Below are 12,557 nucleotides of genomic sequence, written 5' to 3' on the forward strand. Positions count from 1 at the left end.
GCGCATCAGTCCTTACGTAAACGGCGCATCTCTTCTGCAAAATATGGCTAGACTGAACTGATATTCACTTTTGGGTAAACGCAACAAATGAAAGGAAATACTCGTATACCGTCGCGATGACGTGTCCACCGTTCTAAAAAGTGTTGCTCGCCGAGGTCAAGTTGACCATCTTGCTTCGGGTCCCAGATTCCAGCTAATATCCGTCGCTGGAATAAAGAAGAGTACGAAACAAGTCTAATATGCACTGTTTATCCTCCTTTACAAGAAGATGTGCACAACTACAGTCCTATATCTCTGACATCAATCTATTGATAAATTTTGGTACACGTTTTATGCTCGCGTATTATGGCCGTTCTGGAGACTGGCAATCTCCATCTGGAAATCAACATGGATTACTTAAACAATAATCTTTTGAAACCCAGATTGCTCTGTTCATGCAAGGATCCCAGAAGGCAGCAGATGGCGGCTCCCAAAATTAATCTGTTTCTTGACTTCCAGAACATGTTCAACACACTACCTTACCGTCATTTATATGAACAAAAGACCAGCGTATAGAATATCAGCTCAGCTTAGTGATTACATTGAAGAGTTCCTATTGTAAATAGGCTGTTTAGGTTTTCTTATTGGCAACGTTACGTAGCGCTTTGTATGAAAATCACTGGCTGTGCTGTGTGCAGTCTGTGGCTAGTTTGCATTGTTGTCGGCCATTGTAGTGTTGGGCAGCTGGATGTGAACAGCGCGTAGCGTTGCGCAGTTGGAGGTGAGCCGCCAGCAGTGGTGGATGTGGGGGGAGAAATGGCGGAGTTTTGAAATTTGTAAAAATGGATGTCTTGAACTGCTGTATATATTATGACTTTTGATGACTATTAAGGTAAATACATTGTTTGTTCTCTATTAAAATCTTTCATTTGCTAACTATGCCTATCAGTAGTTAGTGCCTTCTGTAGTTTGAATCTTTTATTTAGCTGGTAGTAGTGGCGCTCGCTGTATTTCAGTAGTTCGAGTAACGAAGATTTTTGTGAGGTAAGTTATTTGTGAAAGGTATAGGTTAATGTTAGTCAGGCCCATTCCTTTGTAGGGATTTCTTAAAGTCAGATTGCGTTGCGCTAAAAAATATTGTATGTCAGTTTAAGCACAGTCATGTATAATTGTTCAAAGGGGACGTTTCACTATCAAACAGAGCGTAGCATGAAGAGAAATACATATATAAATAACTTGCTGGGTAAGGCCTAAAGCTCGTCTAAGCCATTCCATTCGCAGATAAGGCTGTTGTAAATATGGAAGTCGCATTGCTAGAGAATTATAGCGAAATGCTAGGCTTGGTGCAGGGATTAGCAGATGATCCTCAAAATAAACAAATGTAACTTATTGCATATAATAGCCAGAAAGACCCCGCATCATGGTATGACTACCTGTTGCCCGTTACTGTGCTCTCATTTCACTAATTAGGTTATGTAAACGATGGTGAGTAAGTAAGGTATGGGACATTCAATAACATCAGTTGCCCTCACATGTCTGCGTAACGCACAATGACGCAGCATTCGCTGCCGATCGGTGTGTGCTGTCGGTCGTAGGCAGGAGCACATGGCTAAGCGTTGTGATATTGATGTAGCTATACAGGGTGGAGAAAAACTGTGCACAAAATTTTAACCCTGGATAGCTGATGCCATTAGGAACGAAAATTACTAGTTCGAGAACGCACTATTTTTAAACTGCGGAAACTACGCGCCACGCGCTTCGATTGGCCGTCGGAGTGCTCTGTTGCCGTTTGTGGGTTTATAGGCAGAGCTATGGTTGTCGGTTCGCACATACAAACGTCCTTCCTTGGATACATCGCGATCTCCAGCAGGCAAAGCATTCTCGCTCATGCGTTGTCCAGAGCATCCGGCAACAGGGCAATCCCGCGACCAATCGGAGCACGTGGCGCCAAGTTTCCGTAGTTTAAAAATTCTGGGTTGCCGACCTACACAACATTAGTAATTTTGGTTCCTACTGGCATCAGCTATCCAGGGTTAAAATGGCGTGACACATTTTTTCTCCACCCTCTATATTATACAACGTGTATACTATGCAACAAATTTGATATTTTTTTTTAAATATGGTTTATGTTCACTGATATAAAAAATATGTACCATTCCCCAGTTCCTAAAGTAGCCTGTGTTCTTCCTCTCCAAACCAAATTTCATCGAAATCTGGTTCAGCGGTTTAGCAGTGATCACATGACACTGTTACTTTCGCATTTATAATATTAGTAAGAAAGTATGGAGTACACGACTGCAGAATAATCACTGGAAGAAGTCACATCCATAAAAATCAACGAGTAATATTATGGAGTGATTTGTAGTGGAATAACCACATACAACTAATTGCAGGTAAGGTAAATGGCAGACTGAGATTCATCGCAAGAATCCTCAGGGAATGTCGTTCACCCACACAGGAAATAGCTTACAGAATATCGTTCTACCATTACTTGAATATCGCTCGTCAGACTGGAATCTTACCGGATAGGGCTGGTAGGGGACATTGAGAAGATCCGAAGTTACAAGTAGCAGACCTATTCATCTGCAGTTCCTGAACGAGTGTACAGTGCATCGCGAGAGTCATAGCGTGGAAGTTACCGCCGTTTAATTGCAAGTGTTGAAATCCATCACTTTGGGAGCAGCATGGTGTTTAGCCATATCCGAACTGTCCGTCATGATTTGCGTTAAGAAGCGCGCCACGATTACGGAGGTTGCGACCGTGCAATCGCGAAACCTGTACCGCGAGTTACCGGCATTGCAAATCCACACACATGTCATAGTGTGGTAAGCTTTACCGTCCAATCCCTGTTTTCTGTGGTAGAATCCCTTACCCATTCTTTCATTATTGTGTTCCACTCTCTGCACTCTCTTTAGGGACTGGACATTTTTCTGATAGTGTAACTATTTATACGTATGTTGGAACTTAAATATTGCCAACAATGCTGTGGAGACACTGTGCAATGGAATCTACTATTGTTGCTGATAGCACAAGTTGTTGACATACATACTTTACCTCCGAATAAATGGACTCGCTCGTCCAACGTCACCGGCGTGCACACAATCATCGTGGGAAACACTGTAACTTGTGAGCGAGCGGTCTAACGCAACGATGTCACTATGTTTTCGAAACAGAACAACGGAGTCGGATCAAGGTTGAATGTGCCACAGGTCGTACAGCACAACAGTGCCATCAAGGTCTTCAAGAGGCGTGCGGGGAATCGGCATTGCCGTACAGATCAGTGGCACGTTGGGTACAAGCCTTCAACGAAGGTCGGCAAACTGCATCGGGCAAGTCGTCCTAGCGTCTCTGAAGAAGTGTATGCAGTTGCGGCGTTAGTGGACAGTGATCGACGCCATACGATTCGTGAGCTCGTCCACGAAACCAGATTAGCACATACGACTGTGCTTCGCATCCTGAAGGAACGCCTGGGCATGCGAAAAATTGCGTCACGATGGGTTCCGCATGACTTGACGGAAATGCAGAAATGAATGCGTTACGACGCTGCTCAGACGCAGTTGGAGCGCTATGAGGGCGAATGAGAGACTTTCTTACGCCGTATCGTAACACTGGATGAGATATGAGCCACATCGTAAGAGCCAAAACTGAAACGCCAATCCAACTAATGGCGTCATTAGGGGTCGCCGCGAAAGCCGAAAGTGCGTCAGAGCCCCAGTATGGAGAAAGTTATGGTCATTCTCGTGTAAAACTGTGATGGTGTTATCCTAACGCATTACGTTCCTCCACGGCAGACCATCAATGCACAGTCTTACTGTTCGTTTTTGGAGCATCAACTGCGACCAGCTTTGAGAAAGAAGAGGCTCCACTTTCTGCGCAAACCACCCATAATTTTGCACGACAATGCGTGGGCGTATACAGCGCAAGCTGTAGCTGCTCTGTTCGATCGTTGTGGCTGGTAAGTACTGCACCATCCACAATACTCCCCGGACTTAAGTCCTAGAGACTTTGATTTGATTCTGAAGATGAAGGAACCACTTTGTGGCATTCGCTTCAGAACGATTCCAGAGATTCGACAGGCAGTACACCGCTCCATTTGCACCATCAACACAACAGGCTCTGCTGACGGTATACTATGCCTCCCACATCGCTGGCAACGGGTTCGACACAACGCTGGTGACTACTTTGAAAGACAAAATGGTTCAAATGGCTCTGAGCACTATGGGACTTAACTTCTGTGGTCATCAGTCCCCTAGAACTTAGAACTACTTAAACCTAGCTAACCTAAGAACTGCGACCGTAGCGGTCACGTGGTTCCAGACTGTAGCGCCTAGAACCGCTCGGCCACTTCGTCCGGCCTTTGAAGGACAGTAATAGGTGCAAACATGTAACTCTTTTGTGTCGGTTGTGAATAAATAGCTGCCACTATTTAAGTTCCAGCCCTCGTAGAACTTGGAAGATATATTCAAGACAAAGAGCTTCACAAATTGGTTCACCTCTGGTCCTTATACAAGCAGTTATTCTGATTGGTATTGATTGATACAGTTATTGGCTGTCCTCCTGAATTCTGCCCAATTGAGGCGTTGGATCGACGGAATGTCGAGCTGGTTGAAGGGCCCTACCCATAAAGCTCTAAACGTTGGGAGTTGTGGAGAGATCCGGCGACCTTGCTGGCCAAGGTAGGGTTTGGCAAGCACGAAGCCAAGCAGTAGAAACTCTCATTGTGTGCGGGTGGACATTATCTTGCTCAAATGTCAGCCCAGGATAGTTTTCCATGAAGGGCAACGAAACGAAGCGTAGATTATCGTCGATGTACTGCTGTGCTGTAAATGTGCCGCGGATGACAACCTAAGGAGTCCTGCAATGAAATAAACTGGCGGCCCAGAGCGTCACTGCTGGCTGTTGGGCCGTACGACAGGGGACCGTTAGTTTGACATCCAATTGCTGTCCGGGGCCCATCCAGACAAGTCATGGCTGGTCATAGGGGAGCCGTTCGAAGCTAGACTCGTCACTGGAGACAGTCCTACCCCATCCAATGGTATTCCATGCCGAATGTATCTGAAACCACTGCATAGGGGATTGTTGGTATACAGAGGTCGATGGTAGTCAGCGCAAGGGGCAGCGTGAGCGCACTTCCCTTTCTTGAGTCGCATGTTAATGGTCCCTGTGGTCACTGAAGCACCAGTTGCACTACAGATGGGCTCAAATGGTTCAAGTGGCTCTAATCACTATGGGACTTAACATCTGAGATCATCAGTCCCCTAGAACTTAGAACCACTTAAACCTAACTAACCTAAGGACATCACACACATCCATGCCTGAGGCGGGATTCGAACCTGCGACCGTAGTGGTCGCGCGGTTCCAGACTGGAGCGCCTAGAACCGCTCGGCCACAACGGCCGGCGCACTAGAGATCGATGATAACAATAAATCCGGGGCTCTGACTGCCTCTCTGACCATTGCTTGGTCCTCATATTCCGTCGTCTTTCTAGATCGATCACGGTTCATTCATTCCTGCCAAAATCGTGGCTTCGCCTCTATTCAAACGTCGAGCTATTTGCCAATTACTCCAATCAGCACATTTCAACCCAGCTACACGTCCTCTTTCAAATGCTGACATCTGCGTTCACGCGTCTGTCTGCGAGACATAGTTACTTTCCAACAGAGTACACGAAAGGAAATTCGGTAAAACTTTATGACCTGGTAACGGCATGTCCCCTGTTTACTATCTTTGCCACCTGCGAGCTGAAATTGCGCTGTAGCGTCACACGTTCATCCAGCGGCGGCCAAAGTTTTTCTTTTATCTTAGAGTTCATTTGTAACTTCTAGCTTGTCCTACAGCAAATCAATTACTCGCCAAGAGGGTGTAAAGGAAGACGTTGTGACAGGGTTACCTCGTACTTGTGCGTTAATTTCTGAATATACTGTACGGTTTCATTATCAGAGTCTACTGACTTCCACTGATTTGTAGTTTCCTGGTTCTCCCTCTATTGTTTAGTTGATTCATTTGTGGCCAGCGAAACACCTGTTGTAGGAGACGGAGCCAGACGAAAGGACGGTCCAGAGACAGATGATCGGCAGCTGAACTATTTGCCGGGGAACAATGACTGTTCATACATCACCGAAAACCCTTTATTGCCTCTTTCCATATTCTGCACAAAAATAGACCTGCTACAAGCGATCTCGTCATGACGGAGTGGAAGAATGAGCAACGGTCACCGCGAATCTGGCGCTGATAATTTGTTATCTATGTACTTCGTATCGCATTCAGTCACATAACAATAGCAGCAAGTTCTGCGACAACGATTTAACGCTCTCCAACCCACTCGCCAATGACTGGAATAACACTCTTTTGATCTCAAGTCGACGAAGGAGGCGCCTGCCCCAATGGCTAATCAGCTTTCTCCTATGTTTAACTTTATTCCAGGACCTCCTCCGTAAAGTGTTAGCAATCATAACGCAACGCTTGTCTATCAGGACACCATTCCTTTGAAGAAACCTCAATTAGGTGTCTGGATAACCAATAGATAAGCACCTAAGTGTCCAGGACTGAGCATACACCGTTCGCCAACAGCTGGAGAAAATGACTTTCCCTCTCACTTTACGTTAACTGATGAAATAGTGGTACATTTACATCTACATGGATACTCTGCAAATCACATTTAAGTGCCTGGCAGAGGGTTCATCGAACCACCTTCACAATTCTCTTTTATTCCAATCTCGTATAGCGAGCGGAAAGAATGAACACCTACATCTTTCCGTACGAGCTCTGATTTCCCTTATTTTATCGTGGTGCTCGTTCCGCCCTATGTAGGACGGTGCCAAGAAAATATTTTCGCAATCGGAGGAGAAAGTTGGTGATTGGAATTTCGTCAGAAGATTCCGTCGCAACGACAAACGCCTTTCTTTTAATGATTTCCAGCCCAAATCCTGTTCATTTCTGTGACACTCCCACACATATTTCGCGATAATATAAAACTTGCTGCCTTTCTTTGAACTTTTTCGATGAACTCCGTCAGTCCTATCTGGTAAGGATCCCACACCTTGCAGCAGTATTCTAAAAGAGGACGGACAAGCGTAGTGTAGGCAGTCTCCTTAGTAGGTCTGTTACATTTTCTAAGTGTCCTGACAATACAACGCAGCCTTTTGTTTGCCTTCCCCACAACATTTTCTGTGTGTTCTTTCCAACTTAAGTTGTTCGTAATTGTAATACCTAGGTATTTAGTCAAATTTACGGCTTTTAGATTAGACTTATTTATCGTGTAACCCAAGTTTAACGAGTTCTTTTAGCACTCATGTGCATGACCTCACACTTTTCGTTATTTAGGGTCAACTAAAACTTTTCGCACCACTCTCATATATTTTCTGAATCGTTTTGCAGTTTGTTTTGATCTTCTGATGGCTTTATTAGTCGATAAACGTCAGGGTCATCAGTAAACAACCGAAGACGGCTGCTCGGATTGTCTCCCAAATCGTTTATATAGATAAGAAACAGCAAAGGGCCAATAACACTGCCTTGGGGAACGCCAGAAATCACTTCTGTTTTACTCGATGACTTTCCGTCAATTACTACTTACTGTGACCTCTCTGACAGGAAATCACAAATCCAGTCACATAACTCAGACGATATTCTATCAGCACGCGATTTTACTACGAGCCGCTTGTGTGATACACTGTCAAAAGCCTTTCGGAAATCCAGGAATACGGAATCGATCTGAAATCCCTTGTCAATAGCACTCAGCACTTCATGTGAATAAAGAGCTAGTTGGGTTTCAGAGGAACGATGTTTTCTAAACCCATGTTGACTGTGTATCAATAGACCGTTTCCTTCGAGGAAATTCACAATGTTCGAACCCAAATTATATTCTAAAATCCTGCTGCATATCGACGTTAGCGATATGGGCGTGTAATTTAGTGGATTACTCCTACTACCTTTCTTGAATATTGGTGTGACCTGTGCAGCTTTCGAGTCTTTGGTTACGGATCTTTCGTCGAGCAAACGGTTATATATGATTGTTAAGTATGGAGCTAATGCACAGCATACTCCGAAAGGAACCTAATTGGTATACAGTGTGGACCAGAAGACTTGCTTTTATTAAGTGATTTGAGTTGCTTCACTACTCCGAGGATATTTACTTCTTCGTTACTCACGTTGGTAACTGTTCTCGATTCGAATTCTGGAATATTTACGTAGTCTTCTTTTGTGAAGGCATTTCGGAAGACTGTTTAGGAAGGGTAATTGTCAGCAGCTCGTGGTCGTGCGGTAGCGTTCTCGCTTCCCGCGCCCGGGTTCCCGGGTTCGATTCCCGGCGGGGTCAGGGATTTTCTCTGCCTCGTGATGACTGGGTGTTGTGTGATGTCCTTAGGTTAGTTAGGTTTAAGTAGTTCTAAGTTCTGGGGGACTGATGACCACAGCAGTTAAGTCCCATAGTGCTCAGAACCATTGGAAGGGTAATTTGACGAAAGTTTCGAACTTCTAAACAGCGAAGAACAAGAACTCAGGAAGTTCGCTCCCCAGTTAAAAGAAGGAAGCCTTTTTTCCGTAATTATTGGATTTTTTTTCTAACTCGTAACAGTCCTTCTTGCTACGCAGATTGGAACACTTTATGTAATATATAGAGGCATTAAAGTGTTCTTTGTGAGAGGGGGGAGTCCTTTTTCCGCAGTTGTCAACGAATGTCTGCTTAAGTGAGAACTGCCGTTCTTGTTGCAGCATTCAAAGAACACTTTGTACCATATAGTTGCGTCGAGGTATTCAGCTGCGCGGCAGTAAAGAGAATAAGTGCAATGCGCAAGCCGTCACCCGAGGTCGACCGAGTCGTAAAGTCGGGGGAAGTCTGATAGTCATCAGATAAGCTCCAGCCTACACAGTTCTTACTTCTCCAAGGATCCCACCGCAGTGTGCATCCTGTGTCTTAAGGTGTCGTCCATCAGAGGGACCAAAGGCTACAGCAGGGCCGGCCACGGCGTACCAAACTTCACGCGAGCCCGGTGTGTGGGCCGCTTGCCGGCCGTGGGTCGGCCTGTCACGGGTTCGCTCGGTTCTTCTCGGAAGTACTCGGTATAGTGCGGCATTTTTCAGTCGGCACAACTCTCTTCATTTCGGCGGAATCGCGATGTCAGCGCTGTTTACCCTTCGCTATTTTTTCGTGTTATCTGGCTATCTGTCATCACAAACCCTTAAAACTGGCCGGCCGCGGTGGTCTAGCGGTTCTAGGCGCTCAGTCCGGAACCGCGCGACTGCTACGGTCGCAGGTTCGAATCCTGCCTCGGGCATGGATGTGTGTGATGTCCTTAGGTTAGTTAGGTTTCAGTAGTTCTAAGTTCTAGGGGACTGATGACCACAGATGTTAAGTCCCATAGTGCTCAGAGCCATTTGAACCATTTTTTTTAGGTTTAAGTAGTTCTAAGTTCTAGGGGACTGAGGACCTCATATGTTAAGTTCCATAGTGCTCAGAGCCATTTGAACCATTTTTTGAATCTTAAAAAGAATGGTAATAGCATATCTGAAGTTTTAGACATTATTTCACTGTCAACTGCAAAAGTTTTCGATGGAATTGTAGAGGTATGTGGAGACTTTATATAATGAAAAATACGTTGGTGAAGCCAAGGGGCATATCGTTAACGATTTTTTAGATTTAAAACTCGCTTTTGTTGAATTTACAAAGGAAATAGTTCAGAAACGAAAATTAGAACATCCCGAATGGGTTTAGTTCTCGAATTTTAAGTGGACTTTCCTACACACTGCTCACAGTAACACATTGCATGGTGAGAAACAACTTATTTTTGATTTAATGTGTATTTGATGTGCACTTAAGAAGAAAATCGCATTGTAGAAGGGAAAAACTCTGACAAACATGGTCCAGTTCCCCAAGCTCACTGATATTAAAGGAAACGCGAGACTTGAAGAAATCAGCGTGGCCTAGAAAGAATTACAACGACAGCTTCCTAAATTTTTCGAGGAGACTGCCAATCTTACATTTGCATATTCGCCTTGCAGTCGTTAAATTCCGGTCAATGCGAGCAGCAATATTGCGGAACGATAAATTGCAGTATCGATAAGTCACGATACTGCCACTGTCATTGCGATAGATGCTAGTAGATGTTTATCCGTCTTATTCGAGGCGTAATACAACAGTATTGAAACGTGATTTCTGAATGAGAAACCCGCTGTTTAAACTTTTCTTGACTGGAGAATGTAATTAAATGCTGTTGATCCTACCTAGTTTATGCAGCTGCACTGAAATACCATTTGCATATCGAACCATATAGCACACAAGCCGCCCCTTAATAAAGGTGGCTGTGTTTATACTCAAGTAACTGTTAACCGAAGATGATCCAGAAGCATCATCGACAGTGCGACTCAAGAAAATGTTCAAGAAGTACCTGATATTCTTCGAAATTATGGTTGTGTGTCTACCAGGTTAATTGAGGAGCTCACTGAAATTCCTAAAACAATCGTGTACCACATTAAAACTGAAAATTTGGGCAAAACGAAGATCTGTTGTCTTTTTGTGTCCTACACATTCACTAGTGATCAAAGCGATTGCCGAATGGAACACTGAAAAATTAGGTCGGTATAGACCAGTACTTCATGTCTTGCATAGTAACAATTCGTGAAACGTGGTGTTTCCAGTACGAGCCATTTACAAAGCGCCAGAGCTCGGAATTAAAAGGTCCAGAATCTCCGAGACCGGAGAGAGAATGCATGCCAGAAAGCCGTATCGAGAGGCTGTTCACTATTTCCTTTGCTTCAAAAGGAAGTATCCAAAAAGAAATTCGCTCCACAAGGTCAGATGTGAATGGAAATCACCGCTTGGGTCTTTCAAATCGTATATGTGCGGGGTTTGTTTGGGATCGACTGGAATACCGTAATCTAGAAACATGGTGGTTTTTGCACAACAATGCACCGGCGCACAAAAGCAAGATCGCATGCAATTTCTTGGCTCCAAAAAGGTATCGTGGTGCTTGAACATTCTCCTTATTTGCCTCATTTGTTTCTGTGCCACTTTTGCTTATTTTCAAAACTGAAGGCGGCAATGAAGATAAGCGATTCGATAATATTTTATGTATCCAGAAGGTTACGATCATGGTACTGCTGGCAATTTTAAAGACTGAGTATCAGAATTGCTTTGAACAATTTTTCTAAAGCTTGCAGTCATGTACTGGCTCAGAAGAACATGTCCGAAAGAACAGATATCATCGGTGACCATGCAGCTCGTTAGAATGAAATTACAATGAAATGAACACCCCTAGCTGCTTACAGGCGTTGACATATGTCAACGGGGACAGATGAAAATGTGTGCCCCAACCGGGACTCGAACCCGGGATCTGCTGCTTACATGGCAGACGCTCTTTCTTTCTTTTTTTTTTTTTTTAATCTTATTTTGTTCGGTATAGTTCGTTGCAATTGTTGGTGGCGGACGTCCCCTGACGCCCATTGAAGTTCGTTATTGATCCATTCCCTCAGTTATTTTTATTACAGAGGGCAGCTAACCCTCTGACCGAACACGCTGAGCTACCGTGCCGGCGTCTATCCATCTGAGCCACCGAGGACACAGAGGATAGCGCGACTGCAGGGATTTATCTCTAGCACGCCTCCCGCGGAACCCACATTCTCAACTTATTGTCCCGCACTACATTCATAGTGCCCCCACCCATTATATTCATTACTCATTTGTCCCCGTTGACGTATGTCAACGCATGTAAGCAGCTAAGGGTGTTCATTTCATTGTAATCTTGTATTTTACTTCACATCAGTCACCTTTCCCGTACGACCGATTGTGTTCTGTTGATGCCAATTTGAAGTTGGTTGCACGTCGCCTCCGTTGTGCTGCCATTTTAATGGGCAGCAGTGTAGGTGTCTCCCAGATACACTCCTGGAAATGGAAAAAAGAACACATTGACACCGGTGTGTCCGACCCACCATACTTGCTCCGGACACTGCGAGAGGGCTGTACAAGCAATGATCACACGCACGGCACAGCGGACACACCAGGAACCGCGGTGTTGGCCGTCGAATGGCGCTAGCTGCGCAGCATTTGTGCACCGCCGCCGTCAGTGTCAGCCAGTTTGCCGTGGCATACGGAGCTCCATCGCAGTCTTTAACACTGGTAGCATGCCGCGACAGCGTGGACGTGAACCGTATGTGCAGTTGACGGACTTTGAGCGAGGGCGTATAGTGGGCATGCGGGAGGCCGGGTGGACGTACCGCCGAATTGCTCAACACATGGGGCGTGAGGTCTCCACAGTACATCGATGTTGTCGCCAGTGGTCGGCGGAAGGTGCACGTGCCTGTCGACCTGGGACCGGACCGCAGCGACGCACGGATGCACGCCAAGACCGTAGGATGCTACGCAGTGCCGTAGGGGACCGCACCGCCACTTCCCAGCAAATTAGGAACACTGTTGCTCCTGGGGTATCGGCGAGGACCATTCGCAACCGTCTCCATGAAGCTGGGCTACGGTCCCGCACACCGTTAGGCCGTCTTCCGCTCACGCCCCAACATCGTGCAGCCCGCCTCCAGTGGTGTCGCGACAGGCGTGAATGGAGGGACGAATGGAGACGTGTCGTCTTCAGCGA

At 45.5% G+C, this 12,557-nt stretch overlaps 1 protein-coding gene across 1 annotated transcript in view; it reads left to right on the forward strand.

Moving 5' to 3' along the window:
• The window catches only part of LOC126100633 (fatty acyl-CoA reductase 1), a 247,309-nt gene that overhangs the window by 79,912 nt on the left and 154,840 nt on the right, over positions 1–12,557 (forward strand). The gene's annotated exons all lie outside the window — the stretch shown is intronic.

Source organism: Schistocerca cancellata, chromosome 9 (assembly GCF_023864275.1).
Source record: "Schistocerca cancellata isolate TAMUIC-IGC-003103 chromosome 9, iqSchCanc2.1, whole genome shotgun sequence".
Taxonomy (NCBI): Eukaryota; Metazoa; Arthropoda; class Insecta; order Orthoptera; family Acrididae; genus Schistocerca; species Schistocerca cancellata.